Source organism: Halichoerus grypus, chromosome 1 (assembly GCF_964656455.1).
Source record: "Halichoerus grypus chromosome 1, mHalGry1.hap1.1, whole genome shotgun sequence".
NCBI lineage: Eukaryota > Metazoa > Chordata > Mammalia > Carnivora > Phocidae > Halichoerus > Halichoerus grypus.
Window position 1 is genome coordinate 140,513,451 of NC_135712.1, and position 585 is coordinate 140,514,035.

The window sequence follows — 585 nt, forward strand, 5'->3', positions numbered from 1 at the left end:
TCTTTAAAAGAACTAAATAATAAAATTATACAACAGAAAACACCTTTGGAGCCAAATAAAGGCTGAATGTGTGAGTGTTTCAAAGCATGAGAAATTGCATGTGCGCACAACGGATTACAGAGTTGTAGATGAGGTCACCTGACTTCATTGTCCCTTGGCATATGTGTGAAACTAAGCACTGGGTTCATCTACACATAGTACACAATTCAGATTTGTCTTGTATGATATTTTACAAACAGAAACTGTTTAGCAAATTGGTTCACCTATCTTTGTCTAAAATGGTAAAGTTGCAGTTTCACTCCTTATAGCATATATATTCATATGTTTTTAAGTGAAAGTTGTCATATGTCCCTAAAATAGGAGGTGGGTTATGGAGAAGCCATTGTAAGAAAAGTGGCATAGCTTTCCAAGAGTTACTGACTGAACGGCCTAAGTGAGGTGATTCTATGTATTTGCTTCCCAGTTGGTATTAGGATAAATAAAAATCTGGTATGAAGGGACCTCCATTTGCCATGTACTCTTTTTATAGTGTACTTTTTGGTGCACTTTTCAATTGTTTGCGTTTTTTTGTTTTTTTTTTTAACT